The sequence below is a fragment of the Varroa destructor genome, unplaced genomic scaffold, assembly GCF_002443255.2.
Source record: "Varroa destructor unplaced genomic scaffold, Vdes_3.0 BEIS01000003.1, whole genome shotgun sequence".
In the NCBI taxonomy this organism is placed as follows: domain Eukaryota; kingdom Metazoa; phylum Arthropoda; class Arachnida; order Mesostigmata; family Varroidae; genus Varroa; species Varroa destructor.
In genome coordinates, this window is record NW_019211456.1 from 9383083 (window position 1) to 9408072 (window position 24990).

A 24990-nucleotide genomic window follows, 5' to 3' on the forward strand; every position below is an offset into this window, starting at 1 on the left:
AACTAGCATTTTTACAGTTTTTTTTTTTTTTTTTTGTTTAAGCTAAATTCGATTATTTGAGTGAAGAACTGGTATCCGTCAACCTGCGACTGTTTTGCTTGCTTTTCGTATTCAACGACGATCATTTATGTTCCGATCGACTACCGGATCAACAGCGTCAACAAGAAACCTAGCTAATAATCTCAAACAAAAACGAGAGACCGCTAATCTAGTTGTTCGACCATCGTTAATCTCTACGATCAAGTAATTTCCGAGTTTACATTGTGGCTTCTCCCCATCCAGGTAATCGAGGCAGAATCGTCTGGCGTTCAAAGCCGCTTTGAGCAAGGTGTTGCCACACGTCTCTGGAGAGCGATTTGTAAAGCTAGCTAGCTAGCCAGCTAGCTACCGGGCTGGCCGGTCGGCAGGCCGGTCGATAGGTGCTCAGGCTTCATCGGCATCCTACTTCTTCGCGCAGCATCCTTCTACTTGGGCTATAAGCTATGAGTTTAGGCGCACTAAATCACTGGAGTCACCTATCTATTTCGGCGTCATCCGCAGCTATCTAAACATTGAAACAATGTTACTCTCTTTTTAACTCGATGTCGTAGCGGCCTGCCTGCGGAAGTGAAGGCCTAGACTCAAGGCTCGAGTTAAATTTAAAGCGGGTGAAGTGAGCATTTGAGGGCGAATCATACCGGCTGGAGACAGGCGCCCCGAGACGGGAGTCGACTCTATATCAATAAAATATAGGCGTGCAGGCCTTGTGACGATGGCGGTAGCGACGATATGATGCTTGGCCATGACATCCTGCCTCCTCAATCCAGCCGATGCAACAGCTTATGGAAATAGCTGTGAACAAAGAACAGGACTGCAGCCACGAGACTGATTTTGAGTCGCTGTAAAATCCTATACACAAAGTCACTTGTAGAGCGGTGAGACACAGAGCTGGCTTCCCGAACAGTGAATCTCTATGAGCTGTTTCTAAGAGCACCGGTCACTTTCAGCTGCACACCGCTCTTCGTGCAGTCTAGCATATAGTTAATCCATTATAGTTCAGGTACACATCTATAGATTCATACGCATAGGGAGAGAGCGGGTCAGGACAGACTGGATGGTTGACTGGTCGGCCTATGCCGCGGTTGTCATTTGCGTTACTTTGTACACTTGGCCGATAGGCGGTTGTAAGTAGTATAGACTTATCAATTACCCTAAGCCCCGTCGTACTTGTTTGTTCGTACGTTCGTCTAACTGTGGTCTCACCTGTGCCACTGAGTCGCTGCTGTTCGCCATACGCTGCCCGTTTGATGTATTGATTGTCTATCAGATGCATACATACACATATACATAGAAAGACAAAATTGGAGCAACAGCCCGTTCTCCCACCTACATCATATAGAACTTAGGCCAACGTGTTATTGCCATGACTGGCCAGCGCGATAGTAGTACTATGGAAGGAGAATGATTTACTTTATACGCACTTGGATTAGTTAGTGGCCATCCATCCATGTTGGGTCATCATCCATGTAACGTAGTCCACGACGATGCATCACGCTGAACAACTCTGCCGCTGTCAGACGCATCGGCAGCGAAGGCCAATAGAGCAGCGAAAACAACATTGCCTAAATGATGATTTTGGTCATCGGAAATACCGATCATCAGGCGTGCATTGCGTACGATAAATTTGGCACCAACAAGTTAACAGTAAAGCAGGCTGAAAATGCGCTCGTCTAGGGAGCAGCAGCGGCGGCGTCACAATCAGCCGGATCTACTTTGTGATGACTTACGAGTTGGCCTCTCCATATAATCTGATTGTGTAATGCAGTACGATGCACCACCGATAGCCATGTTGCTGCCTGGCTATACGTCAATATGCTTATAAACACTATCGAGAGGGGCTATTGTTATTCATTATTGTTTATTACTATTTGTATTAGCAATAAACAATATTGAACTCCGCTCCGTGACGCGCATAGGGAAAACGTAATTGTTGTCTCTGTGCGAGGTGGACCCTGTATCACGTAACACTTAGTAGACTATTATAAACAGCTGCCTATCCGCGTAGGCATGTCGAATTTATTGCTAGTTTATATATATTCACCTCTGGGCAATACGATATATATAATATACTATGATTGATGAAGTGGTTGCTAGAATACATTGGATAACAAGCTATGATGCGTCAATGTTTTTATCATAAGGCTGACTTGATCGGATCTCTTCTGAAGGCTTTACAAACCAAACCTCATAAAATGAGAGATTCTAATAAAAACATTTATTCAGATTGGCACAGAAACAAAATATATGGTCTAAGTTTACAATATTTGCCATTTACGTTTGCTGGTTACGTTACTTAAACTTGCTGTTTTCTCTAGAGGTCTTTATACTAAATAAATAACGGTACGTTTAGGGTCGTGGCCAGAATAGTTACGGCTTAAATAGCGAAAAGATCTACAACTGCAGTTTTGAAGCTTCGTAATAGAATATATTAATTAAGTGCATGTTCGATGTAAACCGAGAAATGGAAACGCGTGCATAAAGCAACAAAACATGAACGGGTGATGTGATCCCTGTCGCGCTCGTCTTTCTGAATTGATTATCCTACCCATAATAAGTACCGAAGCGATGGATGGCTTGTGGTCGACGTTTCAACTTTCTCCCTAGAAAATCTGATTCTGCTTTTTAGTCTACTATCCGCGATCAGATCAATGGATTCATAATTCTTTTCGCACCTCCCCATATCCTGTTAGCGTGGTATTGCCCCTGGAGTAGCTGAGGCCGTAGGGCGACTGTCGTCCTTTCGTTTCGCTCCTCTTTCACATCAAGAGGTAGCGGCCGGCGCGTTCGCGCATAGCCGGCATCATCTGCACCCCGCATCTTGTTGCTGCTTCTGTGAACAGCAGCAGCAGTGTTACCAGGTCCCAAAAGTAGCCACCTCCTTTTTGGCGGAGGCGGCAGAGGTGGCGGCGGCAACAGTAATAGTAGTCTTTTGGTCCTCTTGCTCTTCGTCCAACTTGTTCAACCCTCCCCCTGTCCCTTTCGCCGCCTTCTGCCACCTTCTACCAATCTATAGATGAGTGAGTTAGGCTCAGCCCCCCGCCCCCAATCCAGCTCCGCGGGTTTCCTTTTCCTCCTTTCCTCCTGCTCGCGAATTCTCTGTGTGTCGCGCCCTCTCTGCAACACCGAGCAACGGCAACCCACCCGTCTCAGCTGGACCGACCAACCCAGCTCCTGCTTTCTTGTGCGTGACGAGTATTCTGTTAGCGGTTCGAGGAGCCTTGGCTCATGGAGCGCCTTGGGCTACTCGATTTGACCTGACTTGATTATATCCTATCGAAGGGTCGAGAAAGCAACACTGCTTGCCACAGAGAAGTAAGAGTTCACGCCCTGCTATTACCTCTGAGGCTACCACGTATATATATACTCGTTCACGCTGCAATACTTCTGTACATGTTGCTTGTGTTGTTGCGTCGTTTCTGTTGTTCCCCAGCGATACGCAGACGTCAGCAGGTAATCGGATATTCCCTAGTAGACAGCTGACGGTGCTGCTGTATCCACCAGCAACTTTGTCAAAATGGCAAAGAAAATCGTGAGGAAGTAAGAAAACGACAGAGGGGTTAATGAGGGGGGAAGGTAGTTGTGAGCAAAGACGTCTCCTTTGAAGAAGAACGCGATGCCATATGGGCAGACGAGGGTGGGTGACTAAAAGGAGCCCCGAGATAATGGCCAGCCAACCAGCCGACCAGCCAGCTTAACCAAGACACAACGTGGACGATCTAAGCGCGTTATTCGTTCTTGGACCAAAAGGGCCACGACGGCCAAGAGCTTCACTCACTTAGGTGCTGCATAATTCATGCGAATGTTAGTCCTCAGTTGGATTCATTCGTATGTGTGTTTCGTAGGACGATGACGATGTTGTTGTTGACCGAAACGACGATGTCAAGTGACGCCGGAGCGTCGCTGGCAGTAGCAGCTCGGCAACTTCGGTAGCTTACAAGACACGCTGGCGCAGGCATGATACGTACAAACAGTGGGTGGAAGCGGGTGCTTATAGCCCGAAAGGCAAATACATCACCTGGAACTAACTACAACAGGAAGTAACAACAGGAATTGTTTCAGAAACTTGCCCACTGAATTCTACAAGCCTAGCCTAGCAAACCTACTCTACAGAAGTGTATCGTTCATATGAAAACTATACTTTGCGGTGCTTATATTTACGCAACGCAGAGAGAGTTAAAGGAAGGAAACTGATAAAAGGCCCACACAAAAGAAACAGCAACAGAACGCGGGGTACTTCGGAAGCAACGATCATTTTCTGCTAATTGCAACCATTAATTCTATTGACGCATATATTAAGTTATGTGGTAGCTATGATTTGAAGATGAAATGATGTAAATATTTATTAGAGTTCAAGCTCCTCGAGCCCATCAATTAGATTTGCTCATAATTTCGTTTGTCTCAAACACTAAAGCTAATACTTGCATATACAGTGTAGCAGATTGTGCACGACAGATAAGACGTATATGTTGGTTTCGCGGGGTGCTACTGCCTTCTACGGTACTGTCAACAACGCTAATAAGACGGGCCTGAACACTCCTATCTCACTGCTGTTATTATCCTAGCTAGTTGTCCTCTCAGGCCTTGCTCGGGGAACACGAGTAGAACAAGAAAGCAATTTATGCGTCAGAATGAGTGGGCGAAGACGTTAGGTTTTACCAGTAAACGCCTTGGCAAAGCGGATTGCCAAGGAGCGGCCGCTGCTGTCGCTGCTTTAGCTGTATGAGTTGACTGTTCGAATGGAGGGGCAGGAGCTAAGAGAGGAGTAGAAGAGATTGGGGGCTGTTTGGCGCTCAAGGAAATGCAGACTTCGGGTCGGGCGGACACAGAGGGGCTTCGAGGAAGCTGGGCTCTAGCAAAACGTAGAAGGCGCTTCGAGGAGGGAGAATGGTTGAGCCTGTCAGGACTGGGTGTTGTCCCTGTCCGTTACTGTGCAACTGCAGGGTGGGAAATCGACAGGAGGCGAAGCAAACAGCCTACGGGCAACGAACAACGAAGACAGAATCCAGCGAGAAAAAAGGAATAGCAGGAGCGGCCCAGTCTGCTGCTGCGACTACCGTCGCTCTTGCCTTTACTGACCATGGTTGTTGGCCTCTGTTCGCTTGAAGTGGAGCCTGCTGCGGCCAAGCCTGGCTCCCTAGCTCTTCAACTACCTAGATCTGGCTTGTTCTGGGATGGCATCGAGGCGCCACAGGGCGAGGGTTGGTTGCAGCAGGCGGGCCGAAGCCGCGGAGCGCGCGGAAAACGAAAACAACCATCAGCAACATCCTCAGCAGCAGTGCCAGACGCAAGCAAACCCTCTAAGAACAAGAAGGCACAGATAACGATACACAGCGAAGAAGGCGCACTGGTGCTAGCGTTCGTTCAGGGAAAACCGTCATGTCCAAAGAAAAAAGAGGGAAAAATGGGAGTTTAGGTGGCTCTTAGCTCGGTCTCTTGGCTTTCCCTGCTACCAGCCCCCACTACAGCCGAGCGTTGCTCCCAGACAATGGGGTTAGAAAGAAGGTGGGAGGGGCGTTGGCAAGGGACGCTTGTTCTGACCTGGTGGAACAGGATTGATCCGAAAGGTACTGCTGCCCTGGCGACACGGCCGTTAAAGGACAGCGGAAATCGGGAGAAGCGAAGGGAAACGAAGGAACGAATGAACGAGGGCCAAGGCAAGCGGGAACAAGTGGAGGCGGGCTTCATGAGGACTAGGCTGTAGCGAAGGTTAGTAGCAGAAACCGAACGAATAACGAAAAGCCGCGCGATAGCGGGAGAACACAATAAGTTGTGCACTAATACTCTCGACAGCTGCGGCGGTAATGCAGGCGGTGGCAACCGCGGCAGGATGACTCTGACAAGCAGAAATCAGCCAAAGGTTCAAAGGACAAGGGAATTACGTAAAGCAGGGGCGGCGGCGGCAGCAGCAGAGGATACGCCTCCTCCTCTTCCAACTTCCTATTGCGCTGAATCGTTCGTTCAATCTTTCTCGCTTTTCCGGAGAGAGGAATCATCTTACGTGTTCATTGTAACACATTCAAGCCAAGATCACTGTCGACTAACACATATATACACTAACTCATATAACATTAATACATTATTGTTATATGAATGTTGAAAGGTCATAGTATTTGTAATAGTAGTAGTAAAATTAATAATAGGTGTGGTAAAATAGGGGTGTTGGTAAGGCTGACTCAGCCTCAAAAAATCAAAGCCGCTTACTAAGCAGGAAAAAAAGTGCGGGAGAAAGAATGCCCCGAGCTGCTGTAACACTTTGTGGCCGGCTTCGTTGTGGTGCCGTATATCACTCTAATTGGTTCAACTATGTGGGCGTTGGTCGCGGGATAGCAGCCGCCAGGCTACGATATTATGGCCATATAAGAGAGACTGCTATATCCCCGGGCAATCTGCAGGTCTCTTTGCTGCTAAAGGGGTAAATGGGCCTCTAATAGTCGAAACAAGGCGGTGGAAATCCAGCGACGGTGACAACACAACGAAGAAACGGACACAGATTGCTTCTGTGAAACATTCAGACAGTCCATATACCCTCCCTATATCGTTTTCGTTTAGCAGGTTCGTTTGCTTTATTTACATAAAGCGACGACAGAATGAGCATGTCGATAAAAATACCGTGACCGATTATACCAGCTAACAGGTAACTTTCATTAGTATCGTCCTCCAAATGCTAAATAAATTTGTATAACAATTTTTACCTATATAGAGTAGGAAACGACGATGTGCAGGCAGTAGCGAGCATGAATAACCCGGGGTAGGACGGGAGTCAGGCCAGGCAATGATGAAATTCCTGGAAAGTTCATCTCTGTGCGGCTGTCTCTATAATATTGTTGTATTCATGGCGCCCATATCTTTATTACGCAAAACACTTCTTCTACTAGAAGAAAATTCTTCTAGGTAGGTAACGTAAACATGGATCGGATGTACAGGGTACTCGGAAAGTCATGCAACCCCAAACGGCGATTTTTTCGAAACACTCCGTAGAACGTATCGATGCGTAATGATTTCAAATGGCAGAAGATTAGGCAACTTTTCCAACACCCTGTATATACTTCCAATATATTCGGCGCATATTTTCCATATGCAGAAAACTTAAGAAAGAGATAGCTCGTCACCCGCCCGTCACGTATATCGTCTAATCCACATCTCTTGCTCTTTATACTGCTGCTGTCTGAGCTAGCCAAACGCGTTGGTGTTTTCTCCCAGCGATGGCATATTATGCAAAAACGAAGCTTCACTACGACGATGATACGAGGAGGAGTAACGGAAGGCTTTGTTCATACAGACAAAGCGAATAATGTGCGGAGCCTCACTCCGCTCCTTTCTGCGGATCGTTCGTAAATGCCGAGTAGCAAATAGAAAAAACTTAGAAGACCCTCGTCCACGCCTTTCCGGCTAATGTGGGATATCTCTTTCTCTTCGTTCCTGCAATAAAGATGCTCAACTTCTTAGCAAGTAAGGTCCTATCCCAGGCCAGCCCTTAGCTCTCTCTCTGTGCAGCCCTTCAACGTCGGCAGACATGGACACCAGGACAGTGTTACTGTGATCACGCAGTGTTGGACGAATTCCTGCCTGCATCTCTCGAAGATTAGGCGTTCCTCGTCATGGGAAACGCGTTGAGCGTGCATCGTTCACGTACATTCTGCTTGAAACGCTACGAAGGTCCTGGGATTGTAGTGTGTAGTATTTGTAGTAGTCTTGCCAGCCTTCCAAAGCTAAGCCCCTTTCGAAAAGGAGTGGATGCCCATTCGACTTATTTGTATAAACGCATTGCGCGCAGACGTTGTTCCGGAGCTTGGCGACGCCATTGGCATCCGTAATTAACTGGCATCGTTGCGTTCAAAGTAAACGGCGCTTGCTCGGAGAGAGTGAAGCCAGTGCCAGCCTTTGCACAGAAGAGTACAACGGCGGTGGCGGTAGCAGCAGCAGCAGCAGCAGAAAACGAGCCGCGACTACGGCTACACCATCACACGAGCTGCCTGCTTTCCATTCATATTAATGGCTCCTTTTTTATAACCGTTCTTACCGCTGCACTTGCCCCTCCTCAACTGCCCCCGCTGCTGTTGCTGCAGTCACTTCTTCAGCCATCGCTAGTCCTTCAGTGTGCCGCGGCCGAGCTAGCCAGCGAACTACTCCGTTTCTTGCTTTGCCAAAAGGCAAAACTCAGCAAATAGTCGGGGATTTTGCCCGAGAGAGCACTAGGTTGGGTAACAGGAGGGAGACAGGCAGCATCAGAAAGGAACGACAGCGTATAGGAGTGAGTTTTTCAGGCTTCGGGCTGCATTAGATGAGGACGATATGGCCTCCGGCCACTGAGCATCAGACGCCATATCAGTTAGGAGTCTAAAAAAGGCGAGCCTTAAGTCCTACTAAGAAGTAGTAAGTGCGTGTAGAGAAGAAGAGGCTAAGAAAGAAAGCTTCAAACAGCAACATGCGTTCTCAGCAATGTGCAAATGTTTATGGCATGAATCGCATGTGATACGGGACTCATGCACAAGTCGCTCATACTTGGCCATTGACCGCGATGTTAGTGCACACTATTTCTGCCTACTTTTAACTCTATCACATTATTATTATCAAAGGAGCAACTCATCTACTATGTTATAGATTATTATCCGGATGAAATGTAAGGATTCAACCTAACCTAAGTGACGGTAAGTAAAGGGTCCGTGTAAAGAAATGTACATTTGACTCGACTGAAAATTCAACCCCGGCATGTACAGTTCCATTGCACAGAATCCGGTTATCGACCATATAATGTAGTTGCCCTACAGATCGACATGTTACGTTTCTTATGTTCAAGATTTAGACAGATTAAATTATCAATTTTTTGGTAGCACAGCTAGCACTATCGAAGAGCAGGGCGAATAGATTTCGAGTCAACCTGTACAAATTGCATAGATCGGCCCTTTTGCCTACGATCCAATCCAAAAATAGGCAATAAAAATAAGCTCTTGCCATTGCAGAAAGCACGACCAGGCGCAAACTATTGTCATTCACAGGGCGACACGGAATTTACAGATAAATGAGAGGTGGTCTTACATCAAGATGGGGTTCTATTCGCGTACGTCTTGTTTCCTACCATATAAACTTGACAGTGGTCGAAATGCTCTGTCTGCCTAGCCTTCTTCGTTCAGATTCCTAATTATTTCATCACAAAGAAGCGTTTAATGCTTTATTTAAAATAACATTCCATTTGGATTTGTTTATCGTAGACATGCTAGCTTTATTTCGAGGTATCAGCAAAATGTTTAGTAAAAGATAACTTGAAATAATGTCCAACAGCCAATTTCATGAACGCTTTCGAATGGTTCTCTAAAGTTGTGGTTCTTCTGGTACTGGACTTATAGCAGAATCTTTTAGGTATAGATAAGAAGATTACCAAGGAGTGAATGGAGTAACTCGAAAGGCTTATGTCTGGGTGACCATAGTTTAATTGCAAGATGGACGTTAAAAGATTAAGGGTAAAGTAAAGTAAAATTGATTAAGGTTTTATTTGACGCATCCCCACGACACTTCAACAGTGCACAGATGGTTTATTTTTATTGGAATGATTTAACAAGCAAGGCTTTATCAACAATTTTTAGATACAACGGTCAGTGGAAACGTACCTTCACTCATTTTCTGACCTTCATTTTGCGTGACGTCGAATCGCCATTACTTGATTCATTTGTGTGCGGTACGCGTAATTAATCGAGGGATCGTAAAGTGGCCTTACGGGACGCCTTGCACTTATGGGCCTATACAGTATATAGCATAGCGCACAGTTATCGGTAGGTTCGGCTTTTCTATAAATCAATACACCGCGGCATGGTTTACTAGTAACGGGCTAATTAAATACCAATTATCTTCAAATACTTCGACCCAATGTCGCTGCAACCTGCCAGCTGTGCATGTCGTTGCACTAGAAAAGGATGCATTTATGCGCTTCTTCGTCTATTGTCGATTATTCTTTGTCTAGGAGAAGGCCTGCGTAGGAGTATTAGTTCTAACAAAGTGCGGGATGAACAGTTAAAGAGGGTGCAGGATGAGGACAACGTCAATATGGCTTTAAGTGAAACCTTATTCATATGAGGTAAGGGCAGTTGCGACAAGCACGATTATCTCATTGGCCAGGGACCACTTAAGAGGCCTGGAAGAAGGTCTCCTCTTTTATGTAATCGTCTATTATAAATAGATTAGAGTGAATGAAGCAACTTGGAAGGCTTATGTCTAGGTGATCATATTTGGGATCATCGAAGGTGGGCGTTAGACTTTATTATTTAGAAGTGAAACCAATTCCGCCTTAATGCGACGCTAAGGCTGACCCCGATTGATTTGGACGCTACTCGATCATGCACACGTTCTGTGCACGATATGTGCAGCATGCTCAGGGAGGTAAGGTATGTTGTATGGATCACTCCGGTACTGACCTAAAGGAAGTTCAATTTTGTAAGTGATTTTGCACTTTTCTTTCCTATCTCACTTTGAACCATCGAGAGAACATATAATATGATGTTGCGCAGAAAGCCTGCGTACCTCGGTGCAGAACGACTGCAACTCTGCGATTCACTCGGCTCATTCGTTTGATCGTTTGAGGTTACAAAGTCCGCGGCAGCTCTTGGGATTTCGCTAGCGGTGTCACTTCAGCATTAAGCAGTCTAATGGATTTCCTTGTGCCTCGGACAGTGGCTGGTCGTTTGTATGATAAACAGTGACCTCGTCGCATAAATAAGCGTGTACGGTGTGCGTGTTAGTTCAGCTTTATGAGTAGATTCCCTAGTTACTTTTTAGCGGTCTAGAAGGTAGTAGCATTAAGAATTACTAGACTGCGCCAATGAACGAAGCAGGCACTGTAGGCGGGCAGAACTATTCTAGTCGACATTTGGGTTGGTCTAAATCGCCACAAAACAGATCCCACTCTGAAAAGTGGAGCAACTGGACCTTCATTAAGATACCGACGGGCTGATTAGTCAGCGGGGGTTTCGACTAACAAATGGACGGACAGACGGACGGACGGCTTCTTTCAGGGGCCACCGATTACGCCCTCCCCATTACTGCCCCTGGCTCTCCAATCGCTCGACCATTTACCGTTTCACCAATGCCATATCAGCCACTCGTCCTCTACGAGGAACACCTTAAGCTCGAGGCCAACTGCTAGCCAACCATCCAAGCAAATCGTTCCCTGACATGCAAATAGCCATTGGGTTGAGCCGCTATCGATGTTTGAAGGACAACTCGTACTAGCACTACTAGCTGAAGCCGCTTAGCTCGCCCTGAAGCTCGTACGGCGGCAAGACGAGCGAGCCACTTCCCGTGCTGTTCAGTCTCGGTATGTCTGTATCGCTAGCTGTTCTCTATTTTCCCCACATTTTCAAGCTGCACGGGCTCTCCTTCTATCTCAGTCTCTGTGGAGCAGACCACATCCTTTGTCTGCAACAGGCCACTTACTATCCAGGAATAGACAGCTCGCAGAACGATCGACACGAATGAATCGCAATTCAAAGAATCTCGAAGCGGTTAAAAATTCGAAGTAGTACAAAGCTTGAGCTCGTGATACGCATGGTCACCTTAAAATGATCAGTTTTCCCCAGGTATTGCTCGGTTTAATGGAGCTAACGGCAGCGGGAACGAGTACGAATGAATCGGCTCAAATTTAAATGCGTGCCTTTGAGTCAAAGTTGACATTATCTATTAGTGTTAGGTAACTTTCATCCTTGTAGCATGTGATATGTAGGCGTCTAGTAAACGGGTGGACTACATTTTTTTGCTTGTCCCTTGTTTTCAATTAAGCCGTCAGACTAAGTTAAGATGGAAGTTAACTGTTAACGCTACCTTATGAAGTCCATTTCTTTCCGTGGGGTACCACTAGCACACGCTCTAACAAAATCTGTATTGCAGATACTAATCTCCTCTATGTATTGCTACACAAAAGTACGCTTAAAATGAAGCTAATGAAGCTTTTTGAAAAACTTCTTAAAGAAAGCTCTAAACTGAGATCTTAATAAAGAAACGTGTATTTGTGGGAACATTGATCGGCATGCTGGATTTTTCATTACTAAAGGCATTAAAATTTATCCATCGGATCGAGAAAACATATTTTCTAAAACGTGCAACACCCAGGGTTTTTTCAGCTTTTGTCAGTAGCGTGAGAGATCATATACAAGCTACATTTACAAAAAATGTCAAGGGCATAATCATTGTCAATGTCGGCCAGTGATTCAAATCAATTTGACAAGCTGAAGGATTAGCCCTCAAACGTTTCCGCTGCTAACCTATACGTGGCCTTAGACGACGAGGACGTGCATGCTTTCCCTTTTGCAGTGGTTGCGCTATACGATCACCCTGCGTTAATAAGCGTATCTAGGCTCCACTATTCGTCTGAGTACCATTATGGCAGCCACCAAGGTTAAACCTATGAGGGTTATGTATGAGTGTATACACGGGGTAGAGCATCGTGAGGTGAAGAGTGGGAAAAGGCCAAACGGGGCATGATGATACAGAATGCGTACGATATTACTACAGAGACAGCCGCAGCAGCAGCAGCAGAAAAGCATCAACGAGATTCTCAACTTCGCCCATTACATGTGAGCGCACCCTTACAAAGGCCTGTCCGGGCCGGCTGGCTGCCTTCGCGGTACCGGACGTCAGGCAATGCAGTCCTGCGATCCTAACTGGTAGATAGAGATAAGGTCTACTAGTACAACTGCTGCTGTAGCAGGTGCTAGTACGTACAGCAGACTCAAGATTAAGCCATTAATAAACGAGGCTGATTACTAGCAAGCATAGCCGCGGTGCGGGGTGATGAGAATGATTGGACTGATAGGCTTAGATCGGCTGTTCGTACTGCTGTTCCTACCAACTGCTACCGCTACAAGTAAGCGTATCTGGCAGATAGAGTTATCCATAGTCATCTGAGTAAGGGTCGGTGGTCGTCTGACTGCCCAACCGTTCGGGCGCCGACACCGATCATCGGTGCTGCTAGTCAGAGTCTGCGTCTATCTAGAGTTCTTTCTGCTGCATCGAAACGCGGCGTTTGTGTCGGCTACAGCAATGGACACCGTGCGGGAACAGAAGCAAATTGCTGCGAGAAAATAGGGTTACCATGCGGTAATTGTGGTAAAACTGTTTGATGAACACGAAGCTCACATAACTTCAAACGAAAATTCAATTCTTGAAGTTTCACATGTGGAACTGCTCTTTTTTGCATATAAATATTTACGTCGTAATTTACACGTAAAGAGTAACGAAACCTATTTACGTGCAGTACTATTATCACAACCACCGCAGTAACTACGAATACTACAGCCTTGCAATAATTATATATATATTATATTTTATATGTATATGTATATGTAGATATATATATGTACATACATATACATATAAACTACATACATACACATATAAACATAATAAACAGTCATATGTGTGATGATGGTCAGACGCGACCCAATCGTTAGAAATACCTATCGTTTTAATCGAATGTTATTAGTGACCTCACGTAGAATTTTTTCACCGAAAAATATATTTATTAAAAAGAGCAATTTGACGAAATATTTTGACTGTAACTTCCTTTTTTCAATATTTTTATAATCAAATTTTTTTCGTTTCGTTTCGTTAAATTAACCGGCAATTTATCTACCGATGGCTATATCAAATGGCATCTTCTTTAAGTTCTCTTTTCATTATTAAAACGATATAGGAGGCAGCCCTAAAAGTTCATTGCGCGTATAGTAACGAGCCTATCGATAAGATATATGGGCTTATCTAACGATTACCTTCATTCGAAAACAGCGATCTTCTACGAGTTCAAGCAATTGTGTGGGATGCATCTTTTAAGTTTAAGATGTAATTTTCAAGCTACAAAAGCCACTCTCAGCTGGCTCAGAATGTTGCTGCGGCACTTCTCTTTCATCTCAGACAAAAAAAAAACCAATAAAAAGTCTCAAGGAAATCTTTAGAATTCGTGATCCGAGCAAAACGACGACGACGACAAAATTTGCAAAGTCATCTAACGATTTTATATAAACACTATATAATATTTGAGTAACAACAAGAACAGCAGCAGCAAACGAAACCAGAAAATTGTTAGCGTCGGAGTTATAACATCAACTTATTTGTAAGTAGATGACGATATTTAGCGAAGTTTCGTACGATGTCGAGCGCCGAATTGGTGGAGATAGATAGCCTTCTGTGTTGTATGTTCCATTGTCAGTGTACGGTACAAGCTAGACCCGAAAGATAATCGCAGTTACTCGTATCTTGTTGTCAGCCCTGTAGCTGCTGATAACGGCACCGTTTATCAGAAAGGGTTCTTTGGACAGCTAATGGGTGCAAGCGAAAATAAGGCAGAGGGTCAGTAGTGATTCAATTGCCAGCATACGTTGAGCTTCTCATAGCTTTGCGATTTCACTGAAGCGAGACCGAGAGATAGGACGCTTTTATGCCTACCTGAGTTCGGCCTATATCAGTATAGCGGCGCCGTAGATTGTCGTTCAGGTGGTCAGTATAATAGACACACTTAGTATTCTCTACATCTCGCCGCTGTTACAGCAGCTTCCGACGCCCGTAGCTCGAAGCTTCGCCCGTAACGCGTGCGTCGGTATAGATTGACATAAATTGATGACCAACCTCTGTTTCGCTCATAGGCTTAGTGTAGAAAGGGCTCGAAACTAATTAAGAAAAATTAATATGCACAGTTAATATTGGACAGTTTTAATACACGGTTCAGTCGAAAATTGATAAAACCCGGGTGATGAATAGAGACTGGGTAAAAGGCGAATCGAGTGCGCGTGTCACAAACGGATCAGACGATCAGGAACGCCGGGTGCTACTGCAGACACATCGTCGATGATGCGAAACGATACGATAGTGATCATACTTTAACAATAGCTAAAAGACAACAACGGAACACCATGCAGAAAGGTACACGAGGCAGGTTATCGGCTCTGAGAGGAGCTCACTTCTTGCTAAATACAAATATCTTCTACCGAACATCATAACCCGCTCCGTTTAGCGGCAAAAAGATTCCACTCAAATGTTGACTATTGGAGCATTTGTTTACTCATACAAATGAAATATTCATGTATCGCTGGTAGGGCTCAAGTCAGAGACCGTCCCTGATTCCACCCCCCACCCCACCGTCTCTTTCACCCTTCCCATATGAACTACCAAACTTTAAAGTTGATATAGTAAAATCAAGCGATATTAGAGAGACGTCATTTTTGCTTCGCTACGCCACGAGTTCTTAACTGTACTTTTGTAAGTATTGAACTTACATAAAATGCATTTGGAATACACAAATATCGTGTAGATGCTTTCCATTGCGTGTGTTTTGCTCACGAGCATATAAGAAGTGTACTTCATTAACTGAAACAGGTTAGAGCTTAGAGACACACAAATATATCCAAAAATGTAGTCCATAGTGAAATTCAACTAGATAGGTGTGCTTCGGATTTTCCATCGAGGTCTAAAACGAGGACTTGCAAGAACAGATATACGAATGCGACTTTCAAAGGGTTCGCGTGAAACGCAGCTTACCCCCAGTCAGCTACACATGAGAGCAACATCGGAGGATGGATAGGTACTGCGACATAAAATACCTGCTGATATATCCGCAATGGTCTGGGTCCGAAATCGGGCCTAGACACACCGGCAATCGGCCATCCGAAGTACTGAACAGAAACAGCGGACATGAAACTTAGAATATTAATTTGTGTCCATCTAGCGAATGAGGGGGTTTTTGCGTATTCCTGCCTCTCCTTGATCATTTCGAGTTGAAGCCGTCACTCCGCATGGCAGCGGTAGATGCTAGCATCTCTACGGAAAAGTAACGAGCTTGGCTGCATCAATCCATGCACAGAAAAAGCGTCGAGCAATGAACCTATTCAATATATTATTCTCTGACAGTCAACCGGCCGTATATGGTGTTCAGTGTACTGAGTATGAATGTAAGTGACATTTTAATACTCATTTGAGGGAAGTAGCAAAGTTAGCTACGGCTGCGTCCTGATCGCTCGTCAGTCTCGCCGACAACGGCCAACTCGTAGCGAACGATCGACTAACCTCAAACGACTGCAGGGGAAGTGATTAACATTATCACTGGGGGTGAGCATTATTGCCGACACTAGTCGCTCTCGCCGCCTATAAATTCTTTGTCGTTATTCTAAGATCCAACTTCTCGATAGTTTGTTGAGCCGATAGATTCAATTTAGCTTGGCCACGCTGATCGGTAGGCTGGCTGTATGCTTCAAAGCAAAGGCGTTAAAGACACGACGATCGTAGTAGGAACACACTGTGGGAGAATGTTAAAGCCCGGGAAAGCGAGGGGATTGGAGGTTCATGGGGAAGGAGTCCCGCCGGAGGAAGCCGACGAGGAATCGATGAATACACGAACGAAGCGCGCCACCGATGTACCAACGACTGCAACCGTGCTCCGGCTTGTGCGATCTTCGATCGGCATACTCTCTGCGCTCAGCTCTGCTAATTCTTCTGTGACTAAGAAGTCGATAGCTTCGTTGAACTATCGGGCCGATGGTGCTGCATCCGCCAGTCTCCGAGTACAATTATTGCTGTCACAGAACGACGACAAGTCTGAGTGCGCTATGATGCTCGTCGCCGACAACGATATAATCGGCGGGCATTTGCACAGTGACTGCTCTTCGCAGGCTACAAATGACGAGTAACTACGCCACCACTAGCGCCATTGCTGGTCGTAGTGCCCGAAGCCTCACTGATGCTGGTAGTATCGGCGGCACGCCCGCTTGTCAGGGTTGTGTCAGGAGGGTCCAACAATGCAGACGGATCTACGCATGATGGCGGGTGAGGTAGTTAGAGGGAGACAACTTCATCGAGGTGGGCAGACACGAGACCCACAACCCTAGGCAGGTGCGAGAAAACTTGATTGCTATCAAAGGAATAGCAGGCGCAGCAAAAGCAACAGGAGCACCAGCTATTACATATCCGCAGTGCCAATAAAGGGAACAGCAGAACCAGAGCCACCAACACGGCTTCAAATACCCTATCGACGAATGTATGGTATTTACCAAGACGATGGTAAATAGCACGTATATATATGATATATACGTGCGTATATTGGAGACGTGGAGTCAAATGACCTAGCATGATAGGATTACAATTACAGCCATAAGGCTCAGAGTTTGTACTCGCTTAGCAGGAGATAAGAAGCAGCTAGATGTGAGAGGATGGCGATGCTTTCATAACGAGCAGTGTTCTTCTTCGGAAGGACTTATCTTAGAAGTTACACATTGTATCGAAGATGTCCTTAACAGACACAGAAAACAATCCCGTCTAAGGATCTAGAGCGCTTGTTTCTTACCGCTAGTGCCCACCGACCAAACTGTAGCAACTAAAATAACGACAAATACTGTGTCACCCCTTGAGCAGTTATCGTGAATGGCTATGCTGTAGCAAACTTGTTTGCCCTTAGTCACAGCCACGGAACGTCATCCCCTAAAAACGCAATCGTCGCGCAGGGTAACGACAAATAGAAAAATCAATGTGCGTTTAGCGGACCGTCTCCAACTGGCTGAATTCGTTAACCTGACGTCTCTATACAAAACGTGGCACGCCGGTATGCCTTCGACAATTGCATGGCCTCACCTTATCAAACAATAAGGCGAAGTTCATCGCTGCGTACGTACTGTCATCTGTGTGTCTCTCAGTTATGAGCAATGGCGCTAAACAAGCACAACATCTGCTCTTTGAGAGCAAAATCTGCATCGCGATCCCCATGCGGTCTGTTATGTTACCCCCACCCCCGTTCGATGAACGTTTGCCGTCATTGGCAGGTGCCTTCTTTATTACTGGACTTTACCTGCAAACGTCTACCGTTAAGTACGCTTGGCCAAAATAATGTCAATGCTCATTATTGACAGTTCTGTCAAATGAATAAGCGACGGAAAGTGGAGATTGGCGCAGAGTCTGCGTCTTGCCACAGCAAGGCATTTTAAGAGCACGAGAGAGGACTGCTCGTTCCATAGTGATAAGCTTGTGCCGCGTAGCTTTCAGCTGTCAAACGATCTGTGATTCTTCTTCCAATGGGTAACTTGCGCATCCCGTCCAGCTGAAATGTTACTAATCAATGAGCACAGCTGTACATGTGAGTGCATACATCCATACAGGTAATATCTCATGGTTACCTATGAAAGCATCGTGCCATGTATACTACGATGTTGTTCCTTTGACGATACTAGCGGCAGACCAGTGGAATGAATACACGCCAATGGAACTCGACTTCGGTACATATACATACGACTGTATACGCTCGGATCGGAAACATATAGTAAAAAGATCTTATATGAATGCATCAACAACTGTCGCCAGCTTCGGAAGAAGATAACGCAAACATAGCTAGGATACTTCCACGAATCGTCAGCTCAACCCAAACCTACATGGACGGATGTTTGCAGTAAATAATTGCAACTGAAATGGAAGGACTGGCAGCTTGGAGTGCCAGTAGGCAACGCACCTAGCCCTGTTACGGATCTATAGTAAAATAATGGATACGAAATATTCTTTCGTACACTCGAGTTTGATAATTTTTTTTGCCTTGCATGTGCATATTTGCAACAAAGCACAGCCCGTTGCACATCTGCTTTTTAGACAAGCTTTGAAATCAAACATTACTTGAAGCTAGTTTGGTGCCATCGTTACCAAAAGAGGGGGTTTGTATATCTGTAGAATACTACAAATGTGAAAGAAGCCCCACCAAGCGGTCGAGTATACAGATGTGGGAAATGAGGACATACGTATAACAATTCTGCCGCTGTGGAACAACGACTTCATGTATTTGAATTTTGTACTCTTCTCGCTCCTCCTTTTAGGGAACGCGGGGCCGTTCGGCCACTGTCGAGCGCCGCCGAAATGGTCAATAGCGGTGTCGATGGCCCGTATCCAACGAGCACTTCATTGACGCACCCCTGCTCATAGAACCCGAACGAGAGCTGGCAGCGAGAGCGCACTGCTAGTGCCAAAAACAGAGTACGTCACACCAGAGTACATTGTTACATTTATTTGAATAGGTGTAGTTGGCAGAGACATACTTGCCACCTATATACGGGCGTCGCATCACCGTCACATGGCATGGCTGGCTCTTCGTAGTGACGCTCGAATCAATGGCGCACTTCTACAACTAAAACAGTGGCGAGCCACCAACGAGCGACTGAAATCGTCAATGAGCGCAATAAAACGCCGTAAAGCGCAAACACACCCAGCTACATAGAGGATACGCGCACGCATATGGCAGCTCTGTTCACTGCTCAATGCTTGGCTTATTTGTTCCACGCTAGTCCTTTAGTATCGAGTAATGTGGTACACAATGTGTGCTTTTTGCCGGGCGACTGAGCGGGCGACGGGCGTGAGCGAATTGAGATTTGTCTCCCCCTTGCTCAGTTTCTGTTTGCGTATATTGCCGTCACTTGATGACCTCGTAAGCCCCCCGCTGCTACCCCCCTTCTCCTCTCGTAGAGTGTTCGAAGTGCTTGTCGCAGGGACAATTCGACGAGTTGAGTCGCACTGACCCTACTTGATCCAATCCGATCTAAAACGGGGGCGGATCAACGCAACTAGAATCCTCCACTTCAACAGCGTGCGGAACTCCGTCGGAGCACACCTCGAGCGCGCATCGGCACTCGCTAGTCATCAAATAGAGGCGAGCTCGCGTTACCGATAGGAGCTAGCCATTTCGATATGTATTCGTGTGTGTCCGTGGTGATACGTGGGTGTTATGGATAGGTTAGTACAGCAATTGTGGAAGCAGCAGCCGGACAATCATACATGGACAATTGAGGACGCTTCTCGTTGACGCTATATAGAAACCGTCACTAGAGGCACAAGTACCATCACTAACAGCTACCGCAATCAGAGAAATCAGGGACAAGGGGGCTGTTGAGGCCTGAGTTCGTGGACCAGCCTCACGGATAGGAAAAAGCACGTGGCGAGTGAAACAATAGTGATTGTATGTAATCGTATGGGCTACTAACCTGCTATTGCTGCTGATGCGGGGGAGGCCGGATATAAAGAGGGGTTTAGCGACTGACTGACTATCGACTGTCGAGTGTTGTATAAGCCTACAGTGGCAGAAGAAATGGCTGCAATACATGCAGGACCAGCTGCTATGAACCAATCGAGGCCGATTCGTTCCGTACGACCGTATCCGTAGATGTTCCGGACCATATGCACCAATTGGAGGCGTTATGGAGTTCATGATGCATCCCGGGACTGTTTCTCGCCGAAAATAGATCTAGAAAGAGAGTTGAGCAGATATTTCCGAGTCCGGGATTTCGCAACGGTAAAGACGGTTTATGGCAATGACAGCGAGACAAACGGTTAGATTTTGTCTAGGGAATACCTTGTGACTAAAAGAGCAATACGCAGTACGCTTATGAACGATATTTCGCTATTATTAGTTTGTCGTTTTCAAATCAGATAAATGGCCTAAACATCAGCTAACAGAGGACGACCGTAAATCTGGCAGCGCGTGAACCCGACTACATTACAAATCGTGTAAATACATAGATATTTTTTAAAGTCCCTGTCTATCACTTTTTTCTTGAATAAGTAGTATTGCTATATGAGTTTGGAAGAAGCTGAAACATTTCGGAACTAACACAATCTATGATAGGTAGGCGACGTGACATCCACATTAGGGTAACGCGTGACTGGCGCGGTGACTGAAAATTACTCAGGAGATTTATTTACGCTTTTTCGGAATTCTATTGATTATATACTAGTTATTACTAGATGCATTCAAGTATAAACAAAACGGGAGAACGGTTCAATCTAGACCAAGTACATGTAACAATAAAAAATCGATGCTGTAGCTAAAAATAGCTCTGGACGCAAATTTCTTGCTTTTATGCGATTATTTATGCAGATAGGAAGGCGTAGAATCCGTCTAAGTCATAACTGCCTTCAACCTTCCATTGCATATCTCCATATGGCGGTTCGAAGGTTCCCTTTTAAGATACTTACAAAAGAAATTTTGAGTTTTAGGCAAGTTTTTTAAAATACTAACAATATAGACCCATTCACTAGAAAGCCCTTATCAATGCAACAGAAGTTCGAGGAAGCGGCCCATTCGCCATTCGATTCTGAAATGAGACAGGTTTACTACTAATTTTGGGATACTATTTTTACATAGATAGGATATCACTCGGCTCTAAGATACTGAGCCTCTGATTGCGATAGGCACCTATCGAAAAAATCGCTGCGAGGTATGTCGAAAAACTAAGGCCAGTTACACTACTACCTCTAATGGGTCCCCGCTGGCAACAGTGGCGCCATCTGTGGGAAAAGCGGGTACTTGGCCTCCGAATTATATTTTCACCTGGTTCATAAGTTAAGATTGAGATACAAGATGCACTGAGGCCGGCTTCCGGCTATAAAAGGTGAAAGAAAATGACTGAACTATAGGGCTTCGGCTTTAACTTTATGGAGCAAATGTTTCGTTCAACGTTCAGTCTTTCGATTTCTTCGCCTATACGAGCACCCGATTGAATGGCGACTCGACGAAACTTGTAGCGGCCAGAGGCGCAGCTGAAGACTTTTATGCAATACAATACGATTTTTTCTAACATATTAGGACAGAAATTGGCGCATAAATTAAATACGTATCGTCTGTTATGTTGACAGAAGCTTAGAAGAGGCCACACACACACGTCAAAATTGATGATTTGTTTGACAATATGACGATCTGTCCGGGCTTTCAAAGTACCCGATGAAGCAGCCCGTGATCAAATCGTTTAGCGCCTTTCCTTTATCACAGATAACGGCTTGCGTCGTTTATTGAATTGTGGTTGGTATTCTAGCCTTATAGTACGTCAGCCATCGTTGTTCATGAGAATCGTCCAACGTGGAGTGCTCAACTAGGATTGGTTTCACATTCGGTTCGGTCGAACCCTACTATATGATGTCAGAGACACAAGTTTGTTGACAGTACCCTGCGCAACAACAACCTACACGGTCGTATCGTACCTAGATCAAATCGCAAAGTGACACAATCCAGAAAGATAACTGGTCTGCCTTGGGACCACCATGTCGAAACAATAGCTTGCATATTTAATATACAGGTGTAATTGAAATGTTTTTTGTAGTCGATGCTCACAGCGAATTGCGCCCGACTAACATAATATGTACCTGTATATATGTCGAAGAAGAATGTATACATGTCGTCCTAGTAACAGGCCATAGGTGGTGTCGTGGTTTTGACGCATTTCCCACGTGCAGCAGAGCCAAGCGTTGCCGTTATAAATGATTATTGCTTCTTATCTGTCTCCTGTAGCTGGCTGTCGTTATTACTTGACGGGTTCGATCCGGTGCGACGATTGCTTCACCGGGAATACGTTCGGTCCTTTTGGTCTCATAGATTCTCTTCCACAGGGCGACGCTATCAACGTCCATAACATTGATGCATTACGATTATCCTGGAGCGTAACTAATTTGCGGTAAAGCGTAGTTCGTATATTTACTTTGATCGCTAGCTGTGATTGTCAAAGTTCTTTGATATTAACCAACCAGCGAAGATTTCGTATTCTGTTTGCTGTGTAGATAATTCAAATCTAACTGGAAAGGACGGGACGATGATAGAGAGATCAGAAATGATGCCCTTTATTGTGATCTCTATAGTCGGTAATGGTTTCGCAGTTGTTTGCTTCGTTCATTTCTACCGCATCGCATAATCAATGACGTATATAGCCACTACTCTAGATTTATGAATGGGTATCTACTCTATGACTATATCTATCTATATAAGTGTTGTAAAGGCGAAGTCGCACCAAAACCTCGATAGACAGCGAAGTCATCCTCATGCATGTTTGTCATCGACGTACCGTAAACTGGGATGGGTCCAGTACATTTTTTTCTCCACTTTCAAATCTCTTAAAGCCATCCCAGATACAAATGGCCTTTTGCTGTTCGATAGTTCTGTTTGTTATATTCAAAATTTCGTCTGCAACAGAATCACCCGCGGTCAGTCTCCGAAGCCCTGTAAAGTCCAACCAGAAGCACATCTTTAATAGTTAGTAGTGTGCGATCAAGCCCAACCTGAACGCTTCTTACATTTGCTGCTAGCTAACCAATAAACAAGATTTTGGTTCTGATCCTGGCGCAGGTCTAAACTCGCAAGCCTGCACATAATCAAACAGCGTAAATCTATTGACTGTATCTATCTGAAGTGGATGTACGACTCCGGGTTTCTTGATTCAAAATTGCACGTTACTAATGTACAATGATCGGTCGTTTCGTTTACACGGAACCGGATGGTTCAGAAAAATAACTATAATTGAAAATATGGAATTAATATTACGAAAACTTCCAGATTAACCCCGATATGTTGTCTACATCTTTGCGCTAGGAGCTCGTATCTCGTTTCAAATTTAGCAGTAGGAGCCTCACTTACCATGACTTCGGCAGAAACCTTACCGCTATTAGCACTATCGCACGTTATCATCGTGCGAAATTCTCGTTGCTGGTGTAGCATAGTCATGGAATATTTGCTTATTATTGTACCTCACTGCTGTACAGCTCCTATTCCTGAGCTTGCTCTGAGTAGATAGAAGTTCGTGCATTGTGCACGCAAGGCATTCGGAACACTGAATAAAGTGACTGGGCAAGGTCTGAAAAAAGCGAAAGCGACCAGTTACCGAACGACGGCTCCAAATTTCGGTCCATCTGATACCTGGAAACTAACATGATGACAAACCTTCACGGGTCCCCTGAACAGACTGTATCAGAGTGGGAGAACAACACACAGTGTGAATAATATTACAATATAGTCGACTAATATCGTCTGAACTACTTTATTAAATCTTTATTTTGTAGTTTTTTAGGCGATATCGAACCGTAGTCACATAACTGGCTTAATTTCACGTTAATGAAATTAACGATGTGATATATATGTGTTTGACAGCTCATACTGGTGTTTGTGTTTTTATCTAGACATGGTCATGCTGGAGCAGTATGGAGTAAAGTATGTCCCTAATAAGTTAGTAGAGGACGTCTATCGCCATAGGAACATACCAATCATTCGATATACATGCATAGACCTAAATTGAACTGCAACCGGCCTGTGTTGAGTTTTGCAGGTGCTTTTGCTCAAAGCAGATTTTGTTTTTCGTCACAGCGTGCCCGCTCGTTTCCTCTACATGCATACGATGCATGTACAATACATACGTGTGTATGACAGAGGCTGCACGAGTAGAAATCGCCGTTCCCCAATTCGATATTCGGCTTCTATTTCCTGCGCCTGTTTCTTTTTGTCATTCTCCTTTTCTAGTCTATCACTCTCCCTTTTCTATGCAACTCGCAGGATCAAATGGCAACATCGCTTACGAATTGATGGAAAACCGGCCGAAGCGGCGAGCAGACAACCAAGTCGAGTTACTTTGCGCCCATAAGCCTTGCAAGAAAGGCAATGTGCAGCAGGACCATCAAACCATCAACCATCTACTTTTTTTTCAGCATGCTCGCAATCATATAATGAATCCCATCTATGCGACAGGCGGCAGGCGGCAGGCGATGGAATTGCCGGAATAGATCGCGTCCACGAGGAAGGGCCGTAGAATCGAACAAACAGTTGAACATCGAAGCTGGTGGCGCATCGAAGCACCGAGAGAAAGCGGGAACAAGACATATCAGTCAGATGTGGATGGCACTTCTCCAGTAGCTGCAGTAGCAGGTAGCTAGTGCAGCAACATTGCCAATGCTAATGTCGGATGGCCGCTGCCGCTGCTACGTCGCTGCAGATCGCAACGGAATGTCGACCCGACCACCATCGAGAGTGATCGATGGCAGAGCAGGAAATAAGCGTCAGAACAAAGCGATATACTTCGTCGTCCGTTCGGCCGTAGTCCCATGAAGGCAAAACAAACAAATGGTACTTCTCCCGTCTCCGATCCATTGTGATACCTTAGGTCCTCTTTCTCGGTCCTCTCACCGTAGAGGAGTTCTAGGAGG

At 45.3% G+C, this 24990-nt stretch overlaps 1 long non-coding RNA gene across 1 annotated transcript in view; it reads right to left on the bottom strand.

Moving 5' to 3' along the window:
• Positions 1-2232: 2232 nt before the first annotated feature.
• LOC147756495 (uncharacterized) overlaps positions 2233-24990 on the bottom strand; it is a 47598-nt gene continuing 24840 nt past the window's right edge. The window contains exons 3-7 of the long non-coding RNA XR_015323891.1: positions 23435-23651; positions 22866-23020; positions 22174-22423; positions 20019-20278; positions 2233-4064 (exon numbers count right to left, since the gene is read on the bottom strand). This is a non-coding gene — a long non-coding RNA (uncharacterized LOC147756495). The remainder of the gene's footprint in view (positions 4065-20018; positions 20279-22173; positions 22424-22865; positions 23021-23434; positions 23652-24990) is intronic.